General features: G+C 45.1%; 1 protein-coding gene across 1 annotated transcript in view; it reads left to right on the forward strand.

The window, feature by feature from the left end:
* NEK6 (NIMA related kinase 6) overlaps positions 1-24494 on the forward strand; it is a 3457780-nt gene that overhangs the window by 2053809 nt on the left and 1379477 nt on the right. The window lies entirely within an intron of this gene.

A 24494-nucleotide genomic window follows, 5' to 3' on the forward strand; every position in this document is an offset into this window, starting at 1 on the left:
TCCCCCGACAAGGCTTCCCCCTTACGATTCTAAGTGGAAGGCTTCTTCTATCCCTTCTGGGGCATCTAAGAAACCTAGGTCGTTGTATCCTAGATCTCCGGATCTGACCCTAGCCTATACTGTCTCAGATCCATGACCTTCGGATCCCAGGTCGATGGACTCTTCTGCCAGATCTAGGTCTTGTTCGGATCAGAGGCTCTCGGATCCAGCTAAGGCCAGACCAGCTTCAGATCTGATTAGTTCATCGGATCCGACCACTTCCTCTTCTCAGCCTTCGGATCTGATAGGTTTGTCTTGTCCTCCTATAATTACAGAGAATTTAGCTTCACCTGGATCCTCCAGGCATTTGTTTCTAGCGGCCCCTGTGCCTTGGAGCTGAACTCTGGAGCATACACACAGGTCTTACGAGTCCAGGGTTGGATCCCCAGCCAAGTCTACCCACTCCTCCACTTCCAGCAGATCTTCCAGGAGTTTGTTGCAGTCAGATTTGGACAGGATGATGAGGAGCTTTCTCAAAGCACACATAGAGTTGGGGCTTCTGGTGTCCCCTGCCCACCTGGCTAGAAGAGCCTCCCCAATCCCTTTTCACCATTCTCCTCTTCTGACTCCAAGGGTGTCAGAATCTTGAGACCCAGGTACCCACAGTCAGATCCCGATGGGGACAAGTATTCCCTTTTTCTCAACTCTTTCAGGGTCGCTGGCCTGCTCTGTTCCTCCGCCCTCGTACCAGAGTGGGCCCCATGCTGGAGTGATCGGCGCAGGATCTGTGAGGATGGGGTCAGGTCTGGGCCTTTCAAACTGATCTCTTCCCCTGGGGGCCTCGACCCTTGATGGCTCCAGACCGGTATCATCCAGGGGCCATGGTGCTGTGTCGGGGCCCGTTCTTCCTTTTCGGGTGGCCTTGCCCTCCAGGAATGGAGCTGGGACTGCTTCCAGCCCTTTTGCCTTCCTGGTGGTAGAGAGGACCTTTTCCAAGACTGGAGCAACATCTCCCGCCCCTCCGGGTCTATCCCTACCCCTCTGTACCTTGGGTGATGAGGCCTCCCATCCTGTCCATGGTCAGTTGTCCTTTTCTAGCCTTCAGGGGTTTCCTCCCCTCTGGGGGTCCCCTCTTCTTCTGAGTCCTCCCCTGAGCCAAAGTACTGGTGGAGGTCCTTGGACTCTTCCATGGAGTCCCTCACAGAGACACAGATCTCTATGAAGGAGACACGGGTCCTCCAGATCTCCACCCAACGATGTCTCCTTTGGGGACATCCTTGAGATCCTGAAGCAAAAGGGCGGATGGTCTTCCCCACCCCCATCTTTGGAGGAGTATATGTTTCTGAAGGCTTTCGAGATGGGCCCATCTACTTCCTGAGTGTCCCCCCTGCTGAGGAGTTGGTAGATCTTATCGCCAGCAGGGCTTAGCCCAACACTGTGGAACCATTACCTAAGTGAGCAGGTAAGTTTCTTAGTCCTCCTGTGGACAGACCCTTCTGGAGCAAAAAAGTCCTGGTCAATGCCATTGTGGTTGCCATTGCCACTAAAGAGGAGCTGGTGGGGCAAAGCTCCACAGTCCATCCCCCGAACAGGGAGTTTCTTGTGATTGACCAGCATGGGAAGCGTTTGTTTGCTTCAGCTACCTTTGAACTGAGGGCAGTTAATTACTTGGCACAGTTCACCCGCCTGCAAAGGGTCTTGCTGAAAGAACTCTCCACTTCCCTTAGAGAGTTGTTGCTGGAGGAGGACCTCAAGAAGGTGTCTCCCAAGCTTTCTACTCTGATGTCCCTCACTAATTCCTCGTTGAGGTTAATTTCCAATGCAGCTGAAGCTACCTCTCGAGTGGCAGTTACCAGCATAGCTATAAGGCGGCATGCTTAGTTACAACTATGCGGGTTTGCAAAGTCCTTCAAAGCATCTTTTACCAGTGGTCCGTTTGATGGATCCACCCTCTTCAGACCTTCTATGAAAGAAACTCTGACCCATAGTGAGCAGGAAGGGAAGACCTTGTCTGTGGTTGGGATCAAGTTTTCTGCTCCTCAGAGGTCGTTTTCCAAGACCCAACAAGGAGCTGAAAAGATGTGGTTCCAGAGGTCACAGTCTTCCTTCCAGGACACTCCTGATGATTCCTCTTCCAGAGGCAAGGAGAGAGGATTCAATGGTAGATGCTGCCCTAGAGGTGGGGGGTCCATAAAATCAGGGCTCCAGAGAACCCTTCTCTGAGCAGCCCTTTCAGTGCTCCTGAAGCGTTGCCCGTCTGTCCTGCCCTGAAGGCAGTTTGGGGTAATCTTTCCCTTCATCCATTAGCCTAGACAAGCATCATCTTCAATCAGTGGATGTTAACCATCATTTCCAGGGGTTATTTCATTCCCTTTTTTCAACCCCCTCCTTTACGAATGTATCTCCCCAATGTACCACCCCACCAAAGGGAGTTGGCCTTCAAGAAGTTGCACAACTTCTTCAAAAAAGAGCCTTCCAAGAGGTCCCAACAGGACAAAGAGGAGCCGGAACTTACATTTGGTTCTTTTAGTGCCAGAAAAGACCAGGGACCTACATTCTATTCTGAACCCCAGCGAGTTGAATCTGTTGGTCAAGAATTCCAAGTTCCAGATGGTCACTGTTCAATCCATTTTGCCTCTCTTACGCAAGGGCGACTGGATGTGCTCAGTGGATCTCCAGGACGCCTACTATCACATGAAGATAGACAAGTGCTTGAGGAGACACCTTTGCTTTCGATTAGGGGCCAATTATTGCCAGTTCAGAGCCCTGCCCTTTGGACTCACCACAGCCCCCCAGGTGTTTTACCAAATGTATGGCAGTGGTGGTGGCTCACCTGAATCTGCAGGGATTCCTGGTGTTTCTGAATCTCAATGATTGGCTCCTTATGGCAACCACAAGGTATTGACTGACACAAGCTGTCCAATATGTCCTTTCTTCTGTTCAGCCAATTGGGGATTACAGTGAACCCCTCAAAGTCCAATCTCGTCCCGATGCAAAAATTAGAGTTTATAGGAGTACTACTAGACTCCATCTCAGAGACTGCAACATTACCTTTTCGCAGAGTACAGCTGATCTGGGAGCAGATCGTGTAAGTCTTAAATCTTTCGAATTTTCCAGTCCACTTGGATCTTCAGACCCTAGGATCCATGGCTGCAGCCATACAGCTTGTGCCATTAGCAAGGTACCATTTACAGGTTTTACAGTGGACCCTGTAGGTTCAGTAGTCTGTTCTGTCTCAACCTATGTCCATGTCCATAATATTGACTCCCATGTGCAGACAGCAGTCTCAAGATCTCATTTTAGACAGGCCCTTTTCACTCCCTCTGCCTTAGGCCACTGTGACCATAGATGCTTCTTTGTTGGGGTGGGGGGACGGTATTTCCAGGGGACAACAGTTCAAGGCATGTGGTCCCCCGTAGAGACCAAATTGTATATAAACGTCCTACAGATGAGAGCAGTCCTCCTAACGTTGCAAGCATTTCAGGATTGCCTCCCTGTGGGGACCATTGCAGTTCAGACGGACAATATGGCAATGGTCTGGTATATCAACAAACTGGGGGGGGGGCACAGTCTTACCCATTGTACAGAGAGGCCATGAGAGTGTGGGAATGGACAGTGTCCTCCAGGTGCTTTCTTCTTGCAACACATTTACCCAGGAACTCCAGCATGTTGGTCGACAAACTCAGCAGAACCATACTGAATCCTAATGAGTGGTCCCTCAGTCTGATGGTGACAGACCAAATTTTTGATCATTAGGGTCAACCATGCTGCGACCTCTTTGCCTCCTCAACCAAACAAATGCAGCAAGTTCTTCACCCTGATCCCCCCCACCTGTGGAGCTACCTAGGGATGCTGTAAATCATGATTGGCCTCCGTGTCTCCTCAATGCATACCTATCCCTCTTATCCCCAAAGTTTTGTAGAAAGCGCAGCACCTGTGAACATCCCTTATCCTCAGTGCCCCCTTCCGGCCTCATCAGCCATAATTTCCCTTCTTAAGTTCTCACCTGGAGTATGCCCCTTGGATGCTGGATCCCTTGCAGGATCTAATCTCCCATTCTTCGGGGCTCCCTCTTCCCAATCTTCGGACCTTTTGTCTAACCGCATGGTTTCTCCCATTCCAATGATTTTGAAACAGTCCAGGCTAGCTTCCCCCATCATGAATATTATCCTAGCCTCCCAAAAACCTTCCATCGGAAAGGTTTATAGTAGCAAGTGGAATAGATTTTCTGTCTGGGCTAAGAGGAGGAATCTGGACCTCTTTTCTGCTTCTGTGCCAGATATTCTGTTGTTCTTGTCCTCCCTTTTTCAGGAAGGGGCAAATTTTTCCACTGTTAAGCTTCAATTGACTGCAGTTTCCAGTTTTCATGAGAATAGCCAACCTACTTTCTCTTCCAGACTCTGTAAAGCCTTCATGAAAGGCATTTTCCTTCTAAGACCGCTCAGTAAGGATCCCTCACCTCCTTGGGATCTAACCATCGTGCTGCAATCTCTGACTCAGAGCTCATTTGAGCTTGCTAGTTGATGCGATTTAATATTTTTTTTTTTTTTATGGAAAACAGCCTTCCTTGTAGTCACAACTTCGGCTGAGAGGGTATCCAAGCTGCAAGTCCTGTCAGTTGCTCCCTCGTTTATGGTCTTTCACAAAGATAGAGTGTCTTTTAGAACAAGTCCGTCTTTTTTTGCACAAGGTTTGCACTGAATCCAGTCTGAACCGGTGTATTCAGTTACTAGTTTTCTTTCCCAACTATTACAATAAAGGAGAGTACATTCTGCATACTTTGTTTGTACACAGGCAATTGTGATTTTATCTGCATAGGACTAAGGAGTTTTGGAAATCAGACCAGCTCTTTGTGGCTTTTCCCCCGAATAGACATGTCCTCCCTGTTTCCAAAGTGGCCATCTCAAAATGGATTTCCAGCTTTATCCATACACCAACAAGCATCTTGAGCTTCTGAGAAAGGTTAGAGCTCATTCTACTAGGTCTGTGGCTACCTCTTCAGCCTTCTTGGCCAGATTCTCCATTAACGATATTTGTGCTGCCACCACTTGATCTACTACTTACAACTTTTTATCTCATTACAAGCTGGATTTGGTTTCCAGGAATGGGACTTCCTTTGGTTCCACAGTGCTTTGACATGTCCTTCCTTGAGGCCTCCCATGGTAAATTGTAGCTGGGAACTCTGGCCCTACTGTGAGGAATAATGACATGGATAACATCAGTTACAGAGTTATGTACTTACCATAACTTGGCATCTGGTTATTCTATGTCATTTTTCCTCACATTTCCCTGCCACCATCCCCTTTCCTTGTTGGATCTTCTGAGGAAGTTGGAGTGTTGTGGGTACAGGACTATTTTCCTTTTTTCCTTTTCGGTCGTAGCAATACTGATTATGTTAGCAAGCTCGGCCTGAGGATTAGAGGGCAGCAGGGGATTATAGAAATGGGAGGAGCTTGCACCTTGGATCTGTCTAAGATAAGGTTGTTGGCTTGGATCCAAGACCCTACTGTAAGGAATAATGACATAGGTTAACACAGATGCCGAGTTATGGTAAGTACATAAACTCTTTATCCCCTTCTTACATGTCTATAGGGTAGTTTTTTTTTTTGAATACCATTACTGGTATCTTATGCTTTTTCCTTCTGTAAAAAAAAAAAAAAAAGAGACTGGATCCTTTCTTCAGGCTTTTTTCTTTTCCTTTCTAAGATGACTGAAAAGCCAACAGGATTCAAAAAGTGCACTTCCTATAGACATAAGATACCCAGCTCTTATACTTACAGGGAGTGTGTGTATATTGTTTAGGAGCAGCCCATCTTGAAACCCCTTGTCATGTGTGTGGGGGTTTAATTCCTGGGCTTTAAGCGACCAACACAATGAACTAGCTTTGAAAGGATTACTGCCTGCTTCTGCACCTTCCTCTTCAGCTTCTTTCAGGGGCTCAAACCCCCGCCAAGAAGGCTAAGTCAGCTTTAGGGTCCAGAGAGCACAGAAACCGCTCTCCTAGTAGGTCTCCAAAACCTGTTTCTGCCTTGGAGATGTCTGCCAAACAGTCTCAGTGCTCACATTTAATTTCTTCACATCCAGCAATGGAGACATGTAAGTCTCCCTAGCTTTGTAGTCCCTGTTTCTCTCTGGAGCCTGTTTCCCCTAAGCTCCAATCTCCTTTTTTACGGGAAACACCTAAAAGGTCATCCTATCCTCCCTTCACTTCATCTCCTATCAAGCCTCTCAAAGTCTCTCTGAAGCAGATGTGGATAGGATGATGAGGAACTTTCTCAGAGCTCAGATCCAGATGGGGGTTTTACTATCTCCTTCTCCCATCAGATCTGGGAGCTTGCACCCAGTATTTCATGCCATAATCTATCCTCCAATCCAACCGGCAATTTCAGAGCCCTCAGATAGAAGAGTCCTCAAAGTTCAAAGTGCTGGATCCAAAAACAGCCACATCTTCGACCCGGACTGTGACCCTGACTCATTCAGTTCTGATCCCCCTAGAGCAAAATGGGTCTTGGAGCTGAAGCAGTCGATAGGGATGCCTTTGACTCTGAGGCTTTTGGAGCTGTTGCTTCCCCATGGAGTTTTGACGTTAGTGAACTCTGTTCCAACTCCTCACTCATGGCAGGAGCCTGGGCAGGGACAGAGCTAAACAGCCCATGGAGCTTCGACTCCGGTGAGGCTGTCAAAAGCTTCTCACGGTCCTTCTACTTTTGAGGTGGTGGAAGGGCTTTCTTTCATCTGACAGTTCATTCTACTTTTGCATCTTCAGATCCTATCTTTATACCTTCTTAAGACCCAACTTTTGAGCTTCGTCAACATCCGGCTTCCAGCCAGTTCCCACTCAAGGGCTTCCCTAGCTTCTGATACTTCTCCAGATCATCCCAGTGAGGAGTTCCCCCAGAAGTGATTGTGTAAAACATGACACATAGATTCCCCTTGGAAACCTTTGACAGAAGACACTGACTTTGATGAAGGTGGAGGGATACCTAGATCTCGACCAGAAGACATCTCTTTTGGAGACATTCTAGAGATCCTCAGCCAGAAGATTGGATGATCTTACAATCCCCTTCCCAGCAGGAATCATTGTTCCTGTAAGTTTTCTGGTCTGGCCCTTCTGTGTCTTGGGTTATCTGTCTGGCTGATGACTTTACAGACCTTATGTCTCGCTGGGCATGGAAGGAACTGGATACTGTGGAACCAGTCCCCCATCATCCAGATAGGGTCTATATCAGTTCAACAAAACAGCATATCATCGAATACAACAACTTTGAACTTCTAACCATGAAATTTAAAAACATTGAAAGCTCAGAACAGCTTATTTTTCCCTGGTAAAAAATTCACTGTTCCAAGAAACACACACAACACAAGCACACCAAAAAACAGCAATCCACACACATACACTTAAAATCCTACATCTAACCCTACACTAAACTGTACATACAGTACTATCTATCCACTATCCTTAACCCAAGCCCTAACCCTGAGGTCCGTCACTATCGCACACTCACCTCACCCACACCCTAACCCTAACTCACACACCCCGCCCTATCCCTAAAGTCTATCACTATCGCACACTCACCTCACCCGCGCCCTAACCCTAACTCACATACCCCACCCTAACCCTAAAGTCTGTCACTATCGCACACTCACCTCACCTGCGCCCTAACCCTAACTCACATACCCCACCCTAACCCTAACATCTGTCACTATCGCACACTCATCTCACCCGTGCCCTAACCCTAACTCTAACTCACATACCCCGCTTTAACCCTAACGTCCACACAGTCGCACACTTACCTGAACCCAACCCATAACTTTCCACCACAGTGCTGAAAATACCGAAGCCACAGAAACGGACAACCAAATTCTTTCCCTAGGATGTGGTTATCTGCAACTTTGCTATTTTCAATGTTCGCTGTTTTCGGGTCAATATTCGACCATTCGACATATTAACACTTCGATGATCTAATATAGACCCATCCAGATAAATTTCTCCCTCCACCCAAGGACAGGCCTCATTAGAGTAAGGGAGTTCCCATAGATGCTAGGGTTGCGGCGACAAAAAAGGAACTAGATGAACAAAGCTCTACTGTTCATCCTTGTAATAAAGAGTCTAGGACAGTGGACAGGTTTGAAAGCACATTTATGCCTCAGCGATCTTTGTTCTATGGTCACTTAACTACTTGGCACATTTTACAAGATTGCAGAGAGACTTGATTAAAGAACTCTCCAAGTCTACTCCTGGGCTCGTGCCGGTGGAGGTACTTAAACAATTTTCTTCACAACTGGCCACCCTTCATTTGGTTTCCACTGTGTCCTTGAGGTTAATCTCTCATGCAGCAGAGGGTTTCACATGGATGGCAGGTTCAGGCATAGCCATTAGGAGACATGACTGGATGGGCTTGTGCAACTTTTTGGAGCCTTTTAAGTTTTCTTTTATCAGTGTTCCCTTTGATGGATCTTCATTGTTTGGCCTCATGGTAAAAAAGACATTCTCCCATAGTGAGCAAGATGGGAAGACATTTTCTGCAGTGGGAATCTGTTTTTCTATCCCACAGAGATCTTTTTCCAGGAATCAGTATGGAGGGAAAAAAGATGTGGTTCTGAAAGTAGCAAAGCCCTTTTCTGGATTCATGAGAGGAAGGCTTACAGTAGTGGAGGTCCGCAAAAATCAAGGGTTTCGAGATTGCTTTTCAGAGAAACTCTTTCAGCACTCAACTCATGAGGGGTTTGTACATTCATTGGATTATTGGCTCCTGATGGTTTGCCTGACTACTCTTCTCTGGAGGCTGTTGGGGGCACTTGTCTCTGCAGCCGGAAGCCTGGGCATCTATTACAAAAGACATTTGGGTGCAAAAAGTCATATCCAGAGGATATTTCATTCCATTTTTGAAAATCTCACCATCCAAATGGAAAAATCTGCTCAATGTTCCACCCAATCAGCGAGAGTTAGCAGCCATAGAAGTTCAAAAGCTGCTAGACAAAACAGTCATCCAAGAGGTCCCACCAGATTAGAGAGGATTCAGAATTTATTTAAGGTTCTTTTTAGTGCCAAAGAAAACAGGGGACCTGAGCCCCATCCTGGATCTCAGCAATCTAAATCAGTTTGTAAAGACCTTCATGTTCTGGATGGTCACATTTTAGTCCATTCTACCTCTTCTACAGAAAGACAACTGGATGTGCTTTATCGATCTTCAGGATATGTACTATTACATCAAAATGAATAGATGCTCCTGGAGATATCTGCGCTTTTGGTTGGGAGCCAGTCATTACCAGTTCAGAGCCCTGCCCTTTGGTCTCACTGCAGCCCCTAGGGTGTTCACTAAATGCATGTCAGTGGTAGCAGCTCATCTCGGACTGCACATATGAAGAGTGTTTTCTTACCTAGACTGGCTTCTCACTGCCCCAACCAGGCATCTTCTTGAAAAGGCCAGGAACTCCTTTCTCCAATTATGTTAATTTTTGGAGATCACAGTCAGTTATACCTAGTCCCACCTTCAACCCGTTCAAGTCTTGGAGTTGATTGGAGCTCACCTGGACGCCTCCAGTCAGCTCACATTTCTTCCATCAAACAGATTGCAGTCCTTAAGATTACATGTTAGGGAGATACTTTCACACCCTTCTCCCCCAGTAAAACTGGTTATTCATGCCTTGAGGGTCAATGGCTGCAGCTATTACCTTATTACCAACAGCTGTATTCCATATGCCTGTCCTTCAGTGGACTTCGGCAGTTCAATGGTCATTTCTTCAAGAGAATCTAACCCATCCGATGAATCTTTCTCAGGTTTGCAAGGACTCCCTGCTTTGGTGGATTCAGTCCATCAAAGTTTGTCAGGGACGTCCCCATGTTTTTCCACCCCCAGTAGCCACAATGACCACAGATGCCTCCCAGGTGGGGGGCATTTGTTGGGATGGACAGTCCAAGGCTCGTGGTCCCCAGAAGAGACCAATTTGCATATCAATGTCCTGGAGATGAGGGTGGTCCTGCTAGCATTGTGGTCTTTTCAGAAATCTCTTCCTCTGGGGAGAATTAGTATTCAGACAGACAACATGTCCGAAGTTTGGTACATCAACAAATGGGAGGAAACCCAGTCCTGCTCCCTTTGTCAAGAAGTAGTGAGAGTATGGCAGTGGGCAATCTCCTCCAACCACTTTCTTTTAGCAACATGTATTCTGGGGGGATCCAGCATGCTAGCAGACAAACTCAGCAAAGACTATCCTGATGCTTCATGAGTGGTCTCTCAATCAAGTAGTGGTGGAAATAATCTTCCGTCGATGGGGTTTACCTTGCTGTGATCTCTTTGCCTCTCCTCTCAATGAGTGTAAGATCTTTGCCCTAATCCCCCCCAGGGGAGACACCAAAAGATGCTCTAGTCCACAGTTAGTCTTCTGATCTCCTTCACGCTTACCCTCCCTTACCTTTAATCCCCAAATTTATTCAGAAAGCACTTTGGTTGAAGACCAAGGTTATCCTCATTGCCCCATTTTGGCCTCGTCAAGTGTAGTTTGCTTTCCTTTGGTCTCATCGTCTATGTCCTCCATGGACACTGCACCCTGCTTCAATTCTGATCACTCATCCCACAGGGATGGCTCACCTGGGCATCCTAGGATTCAAGTTGACTGCATGGTTTATTCAATTCCAGTGATGGCTAGAGAGCCCAGGCTTTCTTTCCCAGTTCGTCAGATTTTGATATCATCCCAAATGTTTCCACTAGAAAAGTCTATAAGAGTAAATGGAAGACATTTTCTTATTGGACCCATCAAAGTGAATTGGATCCCTTCACTGCACCAATTCCTGCTGTTTTAGATTTCCTTGCTTCAGTTTTTCAACATGGAGCTAGTTTTTCCACCATCAAAATTCAGTTAGCAGCCATCTCTAATTATTACACTGGAGATAATGCTTTCCCTGTAGTGTCCTCCAAGTTATGCAAGGCCTTCCTTAAAGGTACTTTTTTGCTTAGATCTCTGATTAATGGTCCTACTCCACTATGGGACCTTACACTGTTGTTGCAGAGTTTAACTCAGTCTACCTTTGAGCCGTCAACCAAGTCTGATCTCAGGTTTCTTTCTTGGAAGACAATATTTCTAGTAGCCATCACTTCAGCTAGGTGAGTTTTTGAACTCCAAGCACTGTCCTCAAAACCACCTTACTTGATTTTCCATAAAGACAGGGTCACTTTATGTAGTAATCCATTTTTTTGCCCAAAGTAGCCTCTGAAGTGAACATCAATCAGGTGCTTAGTTTACCTGTGTTCTTCCCAAATTTTTCTTATAAAGGTGAATACATGCTTCATCTCTTAGGTGAGCATAAACAGCTTTGTTTTTATTTTCATAGGATGAAGGTTTTTAGGAAAACTGATCAGTTGTTCATTTCCTTTGCCCCCAGCAGATTGGGAAAACCATTTTCTAAAGTTACCTTAGCAAAATGGTTAAAATATTGTATTTCATATGTTTATTCACAACATGGTTTGTATTTGCCTAGACCTCCAAAAACTCACTCCACTAGATCCACGGCTACTTCATCTGACTTCTGGGCCTGGGCTTCTACTGATGATATTTGTGCTGCAGCAGCTTGGTCTAATGCCCATATCTTTATTCCTCATTACAAGTTGGATCTCATTTTTAGAGGCAGAGCTACCTTTGGGTCCATTGTACTCCAGAATATCTTTCTATGAGGGCCACCCAAGGTTATCATAGTATGGGACTCCTGTCCATTCATTTAGGAATGAATGAAAATGACAACATCAGATATGAAAGTTATGTACTCACCGTAACTATGCATCTATGTTGTCCATTTTCATTCTTCCTCAACTTCCTATCCTCCTTCCCCCTCTCCCTTTCTTTCAGGAGTGATCAGATGGAAATATTGTGACTACTGTTCCTGTTTGAGCCCCTATTCTATCTCTACCTTTTATGTGGACTATAATCACTCCTTTTTTTGATTGAGCAGCAAACTTGATCTGAGGTAAAACAAGGGTCTGGGGCATCATGGGTAAAGGGAGGGGCTCAAGAGTCAGATCCAAGAATGTGAAAGAAATGTGACTGAGCCAGATCTGAGGTTGGATCCAAGAACTGTTTGTTGAGGAAGAATGAAAATGGACAACATAGATGTATAGTTATGGTGAGTACATAGCTTATATTTCTCCAAAATTTTCTTAAGCTCCATAATAGCAGATATCCTTCTATTCCCATGTTGCAGTATTCATACAGTGGGATTTTCCACCTCAGGTGACCCGATGACGGCTCCTATACAAAAGCTTAAGCCTAGCTAGCTGCTGTAGGTGTGTGGGATGTAACACGCAGGGACATAAACCAGGGACCATAAATGTGACATCTGCATGCACAGACCTCAGAACTTTTCAGCCACAGACGACATTACTTTGACTGCTTTGCTCCAACTACCAAAGACTTTTAAAAGATAGGTACCCCATTGGGGATTTTTTTCTCTTGCATACACTTGAGTTTGGTTGCTGTAGACCCCCTTTAGCCGATGTCTGAGAAGAAGAGCAAATGTAACTGTGGCCGCCAAATACCGCACAAAACTCTCACGACTGGTGTGTGTTTTGCTTAGGAAAGGAGCACGACTATAAGGCCTGCCCCATTTGTCAGTCTTTCATACCAAAGACCCTATGCAGCCATCTGGCTGCGCTTAGCTTATATTTGGAAAATCAGAGACTAAAATGCCTCACTCTCAGGATGGATCCCGAGTTGGACACCCAAGCTGAACAACTGAGGAAGAAGGCCAAGGTTTCCAGGCCTTCTCCCAATGCTGCTGTGCCATCGGATGTCCTGCTGGCTACTGATATAGGGGCCAAGGGGCACCTGATTATTCCGTCAGATTCGACAGTTCCTCTGGAAGAGGCCATTTCTGCAGCCACAGAGAGCAAGTCCATAGAGTTAAGTCAGGCACCGGCCATAACCGATGTCTAGGGGGAACTAGCACTTAGTCAGCTGACCGAGACTTCTCCTGCTCCAGCCCAGGCCTCTGTCTCTAAGCCTACCCCTAAGCCACCACCAACAAAGAAAAATCAAAAGACTAAACATTTGAACCCAACCCCTCAAGGAGTTCTAGATTAGCATTTGTTTACCAACTCTCAAATGCAGGCCTTTATGGCTCTCAGGCCCTCAGGTCCAGCATCTACCAACATTCCTGTGCTGAGCCCCAAGCCAACCTCTGTTTCCTCCCTACCCTTAATTACTACTCTTCACGGAGAAGAAGGAGACGAATCAGAGCAGTCCTACTCCTCTTCTGAGGAATCCACTTCCTATGTCTCTCAAATTGCTTCATCTGTGGATTACTACTCCCCAGATGAAGACTCTATTGAAGGGGATCTCCCATCAGAGGACATTACCTTTGGGGAAACTACTGCAAAAATAAAAGAGTATTTCAAGTGGGCTACTGCCTTAATGTCAGATACCCAAAAAAGATATTTTGAACTTCTGCAGCTTGAGTCACCATCCCTTTCAGCTATTCCCCCTGTGCTTCCAGCTTAACTCTGTCTCCAAGAGCCCTGATTCACAACCTCCTCCCCCTAAAAGGCCGGATAGATTTTATAAAGTGCCTGAAGACCAGAAATTTCTAGTTAAGCCTCCCCTGGCTGACCCAGGAGTTATTGCTGTGTTCCCAGACAGACAGTGTAGACAGTTACTCCCTGCTTCACTTTTGCCAACAGATAAAGACAGCAAAACAATGGACAGAATGAGTAAAAAGGTATACACCTCCTCTACCCTGGCCTTCGGGGGTATTAATTACCAAACACACATGCTTAAATATGCCCTGGACCTTGCCTCCCAGGTTTCCACCTTGCTGGCCTCTATCCCTGACTGTCCAGTCAAAGCTGACATTGCATCAAAACTGTCTCTAGCTACACAAGTAGCCAGACACTCTTATCAGGTGCAGTTACAATGCAGCAGAGGCTTCAGCCAGGTCAGCTGCCTCTGCATCTGCCTTACGCAGATACTCCTGGCTTTGCTTATAACCTCTACCAGAGGATTTTAAATCCAAAATCATGGATGCTCCTCTCGACCCCAATCTTTTATTTGGGAAAAACTTAGCAGAACTTTTCATAAACTTACAAGAGAAAAGCAAAGAACTACAAGACATTAAGCACCTGCTGGTGTCCCCCTTCCCTAGATATTATAGGAACTACCCAGCAAAAACATCCTTTGTCAGAAGGACTCTCTCAACATCACACCCTTCTCCTCAAGGCCCCACAGGGCATTCAGGAGGCAGCCTTACTCCAGACCCCCCAATTCTCACCAACCAGCCAAACAGCCCTTTCCAGACAGAGGGGGGCCCTCTTCAGCATGACTGTCTTGCTCACCTGCCTCTGTCTGCCAGCCTTACTCACTGCTTTTCCTTCTGGAAATCCATCACAGCAGATCTTTGGGTTCTTTCAATCATCTAAAAAGGATATTTCCTATCCTGGAAGGAAAGACCAAAACTAAAAAGAATCCCTTTCCCTCCAAGAAATCAGCTTCATCTACTCCCTCCCATTCTGAAAGAACTCCTGATTCAAGGAACTATAGAACCGGTTCCATCAGGACAGGAAGGACAAGGCTTCTATTCCCGCATTTTCCTAGTTCCAAAAAAGGATGGCCCTTGGAGACCAATCCTAGACTTATTATATCTGAACTTGTTTCTGAAGGTTCTCTCCTTCAAGATGCTTTTTCTTCAAACCTTCCAACCCCTCATCCCCTCCCAAGCCTTTATGGTCACTCTGGACCTAAAGGATGCTTACCTGCACATTCATATCAAGCCATACCACAGGAAATTTCTGCGCTTTACTGGCCACTCTTCACACTTTCAGTTTACAGCCTTGCCCTTTCACTTGTCTACAGCCCCCAGAGGTTTTACAAAGTGCTTGGCCCCAGTCATTGCCTATTGCAGAACCAAGGGAATCCAAATCTACCCTTAGCTGGACGACATTCTCATTCTGGCAGAATCAGAGTCCACCCTACAGACCCATCTCAAGTTCACCATGTCGCTCCTCCACAACTTAGGGTCCACCCTCAACCTTCAGAAGTTCTTTTTGCTTCCTCAACAGGACAAAGTATTCCTAGGCTGCAGGATCAGGACAGACCTGATGAGATCCTTTCTCCCACCGAACAAAGTGCATTCTCTCTCCACCCATTTTCTAAGCCTGCTTTCAGATTCTCATCTCTCTGCAAGACAATTTTTGCAAGTCCTAGGTCTCATGGCAGCTACTATTCCCATGCTCCCATTAGCCAGGATGCACATGAGGAAATTCCAGTGGTACCTAAAGAATGTGTGGTCTCAGAGCCAACATCCACCAGACAAACTTATTCCCCTTCTGCCCTGCTTAAAAACAGAGCTGAAGTGGTGGATTTAGCAAATAAGACAGAACCAGGGCATTCCTCTCCAACTCCCCCCCCCCACCACTCAATCCATGCACACAGATGCATCAAACCTAGGGTGGGGGGGGCAATGTTAAAGGACTTCAGGATACAACAGAGTTGGACCCCTGCCCTGCAAAAGCAACACATCAATGTCAGAGAAATGACTGCAGTCTTGCCTGCTCTAAAAGCTTTCCTTCCCATCTTGCAACCAGGGATGCTCCACATTGTGACAGACAACGACGACTGTCATGTGGTACCTGAACAAACAAGGAGGGACAAAGGCATACCAGTTATGCAGGATAACCCTACAAATCTGGGATCTAGCAGCCAATCACAACCTTTTCCTGCAGGCCTCTTACATCCCCTCTCAAGAAAACAAACAAGCAGACTTGCTCAGCAGAACATCCTCTCAGCAACACGAATGGATGTTGCACAGAGACTCCTTCTTAGACATCGTCCACCAGTGGGGCACACCTCAAGTGGATCTGTTTTTCTCCCCCCAGAACAGACAAGTAAACAAATTATGCACCAGGGATCACACTCCACTAGCCTGGAAGGTGAATGCCTTCAGCTTTCCATGGAAGGGAATGTTCCTGCACGCCTTTCCCTCCTTTCCCTCTAATACAAACGACCTACTGAAGATCAAGAAGGACCAACCAAAAATCTTTCTGGTGACTCCCTATTGGCCAAGGCAACACTGGTTCCCCTTTCTTCTCTCCCTAGCCAAGGGCAATCACCACGAGTTACTCCACAAGGTGGACCTACACACACAACAAAAGGGATTTCTCATTCACCCCCAGCTACTTTTGCTAATCTAAATCTTTGGGTGATCAACTTTTGATCCCTTTCAGACAACATTATTCAGAGGACATGCTCTCAGTCCTGAGGGAGGCCAGGAAATAAACTACAAGGAAAAAATATTTGTCTAAATGGCAGAAATTCTCAAAATGGTGTTCCCTTAAGGACAGGGACCCTTTTCAGGCGGATCCCTCACTTGTCTTTAGCTATATATGCAAACTCATTAAGGAAGGACTAGCATATTCTTCAGTGAAAGTCCACCTTTCTGCCATTTCAGGCTGCTTGTCTTTACAGCCACCTCTGCTTTCCAGACTAGATGTTAAGCTTTTCCTGAGAGGGGGCTTGCATATAAGACTTCCAAGAAAAAACATTCCACTTTCGTGGGACCTCAATTTCATGCTGGAAAAACTCACCCTACCTCCTTATGAGCCAGACAGTACAGCTTCTGTAGAAATGTGCACATGGAAAGCCATTCTTTTAGTGCCCATTGCCTCCGCTAGAAGAGTGTCTGAACTACAGGCTGTCATGCCCTGTCCTCCTTACACCACCTTCCAGAATGACGGGGTCACCTTGCGCACAGACCCTTCTTTCATGCCCAAAGTGATGAAGGAACTATCCTTAAACCAGTCCATTCACTTACCTACTTTCTTCCCCTCCCCTACTAATACCGCAGAGAGAATCCTTCATTCCCTAGATTTGCACAGACAGCTGAGATTCTACTTAGACAAAACTAAGTCCTTCAGGAAGTCTGACCAACTCTTCATCTCCTACTACCCCAGGACTCTGGGTAAGGCAGTCTCCAAACAAACCATTTCCTGTTGAATCAGGAAATCCAGCCTCTTCTGCTACTCACATCATGGCAAACAATTGCCTCAAGGAGTTAAGGCTCATTCCACGAGAGGCATTGCTACCTCCAAAGCCTTTCTTAGAGGCTGGACACAGCCTCCATCATGGAAGCAGCTACCTGGTCTACTGTTCACACTTTCACAAAGCACTACAAGCTAGACCAGGTCTCCAGGGCCAGAGCAGGATTTACCAGGGCAATCCTACAGGGATTCTTGGAGTCCTCTACCTCTGCCCCCTCCCTTCACTCCTTCTAAGCTGTGGTACCCTCCCACAGTATGAATACTGCAACATGGAAATAGAAGGACATAGAATAGTTGTGTAAAATATTACCATAACCATAGATGTCCTTCTATTCCATGTTGCAGTATTCCTTCCCACCCTCCATACCCCCTTTTTTCTATCTCTACTGGATGGTTGGTCTTTTGACCTCTGTATCCACTCCCTACAGGCTAATCTGTACAGCCCTTCAGGGACATTTGCTCCTTAGCCTCAACTTGTTCATTATTCACCTTATCCTGGGCTTCAAGTTCTGAGGTCTGTGCATGCAGACATCACATTTATGGTCTCTGGTTTATGACCCTGCGTGTGATGTCCCACGCACCTACAGCAGCCAGGCATAAGTTTTTGTATAGGAGCCATCGTCGGGTCGCCTAAGGTAGAAAATCCCACAGTATGAATACTACAACATGGAAGAGAAGGACATATATGGTTATGGTAAGATTTTACACAACTATTCTTTTTTGCCACTGTAATCCTCTTCCCATGCCAGTAGCCCCAGCTACCACAGCTCTATACCATTTTTTCATCTATCACTTTTTCCTCTGCCCCTGATATTCTGCTGAATATCCATTCTTAAATCCTCTTTGTCAGATTTACGTTCTCATTTACTTCCAGATGTGCTTCCTGCAGCATTGTTATTTGCATTCTGCATTTCTTAATAAGATTCAGTACTCTTTCCATTTTAACTATAACTGTAAGGCCATTAATGTTCCAGTGTAACATGGACAACATAGCTATCATGATAATATTGTTCCCACCTATTGTACATGACATTTTTTGAATGTTTATTTCCTGCTTGTGTTATATGTATATACTAATGTTTGGCAGGCTTATCTTTTGTACAGTTGTTTCTTCTCACCTCCATTTGTACCTGTGTCACATTTATCAAGACTTTTTGTTTTAATGAAAACCTTCAGACAAAAAACTAAGTACAAAATGCCCCATCCCCTATTAACTTGGAAGAAACACAAAGCTATATATATATATATATATACATATATATATATATATATTCTAAACATGAAGTTTAACTCTCCAGAAAGCATATATATATATATATATATATATATATATATACAGGCATTATGTAACCTAAAATTAAGGTTACCCGTGCTAAAATGCATGCTACAGCCTGGGTTGCCACTTATACTGATTGCTGTCTGTTCTTTTCTTATCTGCCGTACCCTCCTAGATATGAAAAACAGCATGTATGCTTTCAGAAAACATTAACTTTTAGCCATAAGAAAAAGTTCACTGGCTATCTTTAAATAAAACTAAATTGTACTATGTTATATTAACTATATTAGTGTTAAGGCTGCTAAGTAGGTTGTTACCTCTTATTCACTTCCCATAATTTCAGATATATTTTTTTCACTGAACTGCTAGCCAGTGAACCTTTAAATTTTGCATTTCCTTCAGCAAAGAATACTCAGAATTCTCTAGATTTACTGATTGCATCTGCAGACGGCTTGTCTCCATGGAAATGTACTCAGCAGTGAGTCTTTGTAAATTTCACTCAGAAAATAATGTGCAGTTGCCTTCAGCTGCAGACATCTCAACTCCACTGAACATTTGTCAGTGAAAAATATGCAAGCTAATGTCTTTGCAGTAGGAAGAAGCTTAGTATTTTCAGGGCTTTCATCCTTTTGTCTTATTTTTAAAGCCTACATACTTACAAAAGCACCTGTTCAAGTTAGTAATGTAGACATTCACCTTTGTAAAATAAAAAGAAAAAAATATTCTACCTCTACATATAATCAATGCGCTTTAACATCCCGCCCCTATCAGCCCAATATCACAACTCATGAACATTAAACTTGCATTGTTCCAACTTTTTTATCTTTATACTGTAAAACTTTTATTTCTTACAACTAAAAATGTACTTGTTTACTTTAATATCTTTAACAGATGCAACAATCGCTGAAAATAATCTCCCACATTTAAAATAGCCCTGACTACACCCTACACAAAACTGTTTTACTGTATATAACATGTAATTTATATTATGAAATGCTTTATACAAATACTAATAAGAAAAATATTGATCTGATATTGTCATTTTCATTTATTTTAGAAGCAATGGGTTTGGATCCTGCCCTCGGATCTGACTCGGCCACCTTCTGTAGATTCTAGGATCCGACTCTCGAGCTCCTCCCTTACCCATAATGGCCTTGGCCACTGCAGTACTTCAGCTCTCATTTGCCACTCTTCAGAATGGCCGGGATTCCAATTGCTCGAGCGTCTTGTGTATTATAGGGAGTGAACAGTTAATTATTCTTTTTTCTATATACCTTTCTATATAGTTTTTCTTACTCTTTCTTAATTTACTAAGTCCCCTTACCCTCAACAATTTCCATTACCAAGTTTTTTCAGTATTTCTGTACTACCATTGCTGGTAGTGCATTCCTCTCTCTTACCCATAGATAATTTCTTGCTATACCATTGTTGGTAGTTGGTGCTTTTCTTTTTCCCTACTCCCCCCCCCCCCCAAAAAAAAAAAGATCCTTCTCCTTCCACTTGTTTGACTTCGGTTTTCCAGCATGGCTGATAACACAACTGGATTTAAGAAATGCACTTCCTGTGGGCATACGATACCCACTTCTGATGCCCATAGGGAATGCATTTATTGTTTGGGCCCAGTACATTTGGACACCTCTTGCTCTGTCTGTGTGGCCTTTAACACAAGAGTGATAAGCGATAGGAGGACTAAACTAATTCTAAAAGCCGTCCGTCCTGCTTCAGCTTCTTCTACAGGGGCTCAAATCCTCTCTCAAAAATCAAAGGCGGCCAGGGAGCACCGTAAACGCTCACCTGTTTGGTCTCCTCAGTCCACACCTTCTTTAGAGCCACCTAAGAATGTTTCTAAGATGAATTCAAAAAACCAAAGCACTTTGGAAGCAGCCCACAAAAACATCTTGATGCAATAAAAAGCATTTAACGTTCACTCCATTCCATAAAAGTATAAAAACACTTAAAAATACCCCTTCGGGCCTCAGTACATACACATCACTGTGTATGTACTGAGGCCCGAAGGGGTATTTTCAAGTGTTTTTATACTTTTATGGAGTGGAGTGAACATTAAATACTTTTTATTGCATCAAGAGGCTTCTGTGGGCTTTTTCCAAAGTGCTTTGGTTTTTGAACTCGTTTTTGGTTGAGTAAGCACTGTAGCCCAGTTTATTGCTGTAATGTTTCTAAGGCCTTGAATCCAAAGGCTTTGCATCCACCACCATCTGCAGTCACATCTCTTCAGCCTCGTGCTCCTATGTTTTCTCTGGAGCTAGTATCCCCGAGATCAAGGTCTCCTTTTTTACAAGAGATTCCCAAGAAGTAGTCAAGACCATGTTCCACATCCTCTTCAGTTAGGTCTTCTTGAAGTCTTTCCAAGTCGGAGGTGGATAGGATGATGAGAAAATTCCTCAAAACACAGATCCAGATGAGGGTCCTGCCAGCTTCATCTCCCATTGGATCCCTGAGCCGTCAAACTTCTTTCCAGCCTGTACTTCCTCCTTCTCCAATCCGACTGGCAGTTTTGGAATCCTTGGATTTGAGAGTCCTGAGCCTCAAACTGTTGGATCCAAAAGATATTTCATTTTCTACACCTGCTACTTCCCTGACCCAATCAGCTCCAACACTGTTGGAGCACAATGGATTTTGGAGCTGAACCATCCAATGTCAGATCTAATGAGTTGAGTTTGACTCGGAAGTTTTCAGAGCCATTGCTTCCTCTCGGAACTTCAGTGCTGGATAGCTCAGCACTGACTTCTCCCATGGAGTGGAGGGTTGGTGAGACCCACAGATTGTCTGCTTCAAGAGCCTTCGCTCTAGTGGGGTTATCCTCTGCTTCTCCTAGTTACTCTGTATTCGAGGTGGTGGAGAAGGTATTCTGTCATCCCAGAGTAGTTTCGACTCTCCCTTCTTGGATCCTTGCCCTATTCCCTGTTTGGATACTTTGTCTGAATCTTCTTATCCTACACCTCAGGGACAACCAGCCCAGATGAACTTCCATTTCCCTCCAGGGAGCTCCCCGTCTCTTCTGATACCTCCCCAGAACATCCCACTAAGGAGGTTCTCCAGAAGAAGGCATGCAAGAGGAGGCACTTGGATTCCCCACAGGAGTCCCTCACATAAGGCACTTTGAAGGGGAAGGGTACACTTAGATCTCCACCTGAAGATGTCCCGATTAGAGACATCTTAGAGATCATTCGCCAGAAAGGTAGATGGTCTTCCCAAATCCTTTCCCAGGAGGAATCAGTGTTCTTGGAAGGCTTTGAGTCTGGACTGTGTGTGTCTTGGGGCCCCCTCACGATGAGCTTATAGAACTTGTCTCCCGCAGTGTGTAGAAGGAGCCTGACTCCATGGAACCGATCCCCAAATGCCTATACAAAATTTTGAGCGCCCTTATTGATAGACAGTATTGGACTAAAGGTTTTCCTGTTGGTGACATGGTTTTTAACAACAGCCGCCAAAAAGGAGCTGGCTGAACAAAGTTCCACTGTCCAGCCCCCTAACAGAGAGTCTAAGGCGTTAGACAGGTTTGGGAGGTGAATGTATGCATCTGTGACATTTGCCCTGCACTCGCTGATCTGCCTGGCACATTTCACCAGATTACAGAGAGACTTGATAAAGGAACTCTCTAATACTGCCCCAGGGTCCATGTCCACACAGGAAGAGAAATCCTTTTCCTCACAACTAGCCAGCCTACAATCTATTACAAGCACGTCCATGAGGTTAATCTCACATACAGCTGAAGGTACCTCGAGGGCGGCTGGTTCAAGCATAGCCATAAGGAGACATGCCTAGATACGGTTGTACAATTTTGCAGAGTCCTTCATGCCATCATTCATCAATGTGCCTTTTGATGGATCTTCTTTGTTTGAGCCAGCCATTAAAGAGACTCTCCTACAGTGAACAGGATGGAAAGAGCTTGTCTGCCGTCAGACTCCGCTTTTCTAACTTGCAGAGAACTTTCTCTAGGAATCAATACAGTGGGAAGAAAATGCGGTCCTGGAAAATCTCAAGGTCCTTTCCAGGAATCATGCAGGGAATTTCCCTTAGAGGCAGAGGGAGAAATAACTAGACTTCGTCCACGTGGCAGAGGCGATCCGCAGAACCAAGAATTTTGAGATTCCTTCTCAGACAGATCCTTCAAGTGCTCCTGAAAGGTTGCCGGACTGTCCCTCTGTGGAGGCAGTATGGGGACGTTTATCCTTGCACCAAAAAGCCTGGATAGACATCACAAAAGATTCTTGGGTAAAAAGGATCGTATCCAGAGGCTATTTCATTCCTTTTTACACATTTCAATAAAAAAGAGGAAAAGTCTCCCCGATGTTCCACTCAATCAGAGAGAGCTAGCAGCTCAAGAGATCCAGTAGTTGCTAATCAAAAGAGTCATCCAAGAGGTCCCCCCAGTCCAAGTAGAATCTGGAATTTACTCAGGGTTCTTTTTAGTGCCAAAAAGACAGGGGACCTGAGGCCTGTCTTGCATCTCAGTTATCTGAATCAGTTTGTAAAGAATTCCAAATTCTGGATGGTCATGGTTCAGTCCATTCTACCTTTGTTACAGAAGGACGACTGGATATGCTCAATCAGTCTTCAAGATGCATACTATCACATCGAAATGACCAGGCATTCCCGAAGGTATTTACTCTTCCGACAGGGAGCCAGTCATTATCAGTTTAGAGCGCTACCTTTGGTGTCACCACAGCCCTCAGGGTGTTCACCAAATGCATGACAGTAGTAGCAGCTCACCTGAAACTGCTTGGTTTCAGAGTGTTTCCTTAGTTAGATGACTGGCTCCTCACTGCACCAACCAGGCATCTGCTCATAAAAGCCAGAAGCTATTTACTTCAGCTATCTCACTTGCTGAGAATCACTATCTTTGAGTTTATAGGGGTTTGTTTAGATACAAGTCAATTCTCTAGCTCTTTTGCCTCAAAAAATAGGTCTTGCATAGAAGATGCATGTCAGACAGATTCTTTCTTTTCCTTCTCCCCCAGCAAAACTGGTCCTCAAAGTGCTTGGGCCGATGGCTGCTGCAATTACGTTAATTCCCACTGCTCGTCTCCACATGAGAATTCTTCAGTGTATCCTAGCAGTGCAATGGTCTTTTCACCAGCACCCCTTAAGACATCCGATCAAACCATCTCTGGCTTGCAGAAAGTCTCTTTTTTAGTGGCTTCACTCTGAGAGATTGATCAAAGGCATCCAGTTATATTTTCTCCCCCGAACACCACGGTGACTATGGGTGCTTCTTAGTTGGGGTGGGGGGGGGGGCATTACTTGGGATGGACTGTTCAAGGCACATGGTCCCCACGAGAAAACAATTTGCATATCAGTGTTCTAGAGAAGAGAGCAGTGCTTCTAGCATTGCAGGCCTTTCAGAACTTTCTTCCTGTAGGGACTATTGCAGTACAAATGGATAACATGTCAATAGTCTGGTACATCAAAAAACAGGGGGGACTAGATCTTACCTCCTTTGTCAAGAAGCAACGAGAGTTTTGCAGTGGGTAATCTCATCCAGCTGCTTTCTTGTAGTGATGCACGTACCAGGGAAATCCAACATTCTAATGGACAAACTTAGCAGGACCATGCTTGTGCCTCACGAGTAGTCTCAACCATTCAGTGACGAACATGATCTTCCATAAATGGTGTCAGCCTTGCTGCGACCTGTTTGCACCTCCCCTCAACAACAAAATGCAACAGGTTCTTTGCCCTCATCCCACCTCAGGGTCAGTCACAGAAAGATGCTCTAGTCCATGTTTAACCATCCAGTCTCCTTTATGCTTATCGTCCCCTGCCTCTCATCCCTATGTTTCTTCAGAAAGCACTTCTGTTGAAGAGCACAGTAATCCCCATTGCTTCCTTCTAGCCCCAACAGCTGTGGTTCCCCTTCCTTTGGTCTCACCTAGTACGTCCTTCATGGAGGCTGGATCTCGGTCTAGACCTCCTAACTTACCTGTCAGGGCAAATTCACCCGAACATTGCAGGCCTCAAGTTGACCACATTGTTTCTCCAATTTTTATGATGGCTAGACATTCCAGGCTTTCCTCCCCAGTTTGAAAAATCCTAGTCTCATCTCATAAACCTTTTACTAGGAAGATTTACAAAATTAAATGGAAAAGGTTCTCTTTTTGGGCTCCTCAGAGAGAGTTAGATTCTTTTTCCACCCCACTTCCTGCTATTCTAGATTTCTTTGCCTCTGTTTTTCAAGACTGGGCAAGTTTTTCCACTAT

Source organism: Protopterus annectens, chromosome 16.part0 (genome assembly GCF_019279795.1).
Source record: "Protopterus annectens isolate FY-2018-M chromosome 16.part0, PAN1.0, whole genome shotgun sequence".
Classification (NCBI taxonomy): domain Eukaryota; kingdom Metazoa; phylum Chordata; order Ceratodontiformes; family Protopteridae; genus Protopterus; species Protopterus annectens.